This window comes from Penaeus monodon, chromosome 33 (genome assembly GCF_015228065.2).
Source record: "Penaeus monodon isolate SGIC_2016 chromosome 33, NSTDA_Pmon_1, whole genome shotgun sequence".
Classification (NCBI taxonomy): domain Eukaryota; kingdom Metazoa; phylum Arthropoda; class Malacostraca; order Decapoda; family Penaeidae; genus Penaeus; species Penaeus monodon.
This window is the reverse complement of record NC_051418.1, coordinates 32,594,620-32,595,008: the sequence shown is the minus strand read 5'-3', so window position 1 is coordinate 32,595,008 and position 389 is coordinate 32,594,620.

Below are 389 nucleotides of genomic sequence, written 5' to 3'. Positions count from 1 at the left end.
TAGAAAGAAAATTAGAAAATGTGATGTCTTTATCATTAGATTATGGCTGAGTAAAGAAAAAAAGTATTCCCTGGTACACCAATCAACTGATAATTGATCACCGCTGTATTATTATTCTTCATATTTTAAAAATCTACTTCCTGAAGCCTTGAGAATCATTTCCAAAACATATGCCTCCCTGTGCCTTATTTCAGATCCTTATTTCAGAATGAATAACACTATCTCTACATACAAAAACACAACAATAATTGGTTAATTTCATATTATATATTACAAATCTGTCCCATAATGGGTTTGCATACACATAAAGAATAGGAGTCAATGCACAGATAAAGCAAGTATATACTTTATAAATAAAACATCAAAATATATATTAATACTCAAAGTAC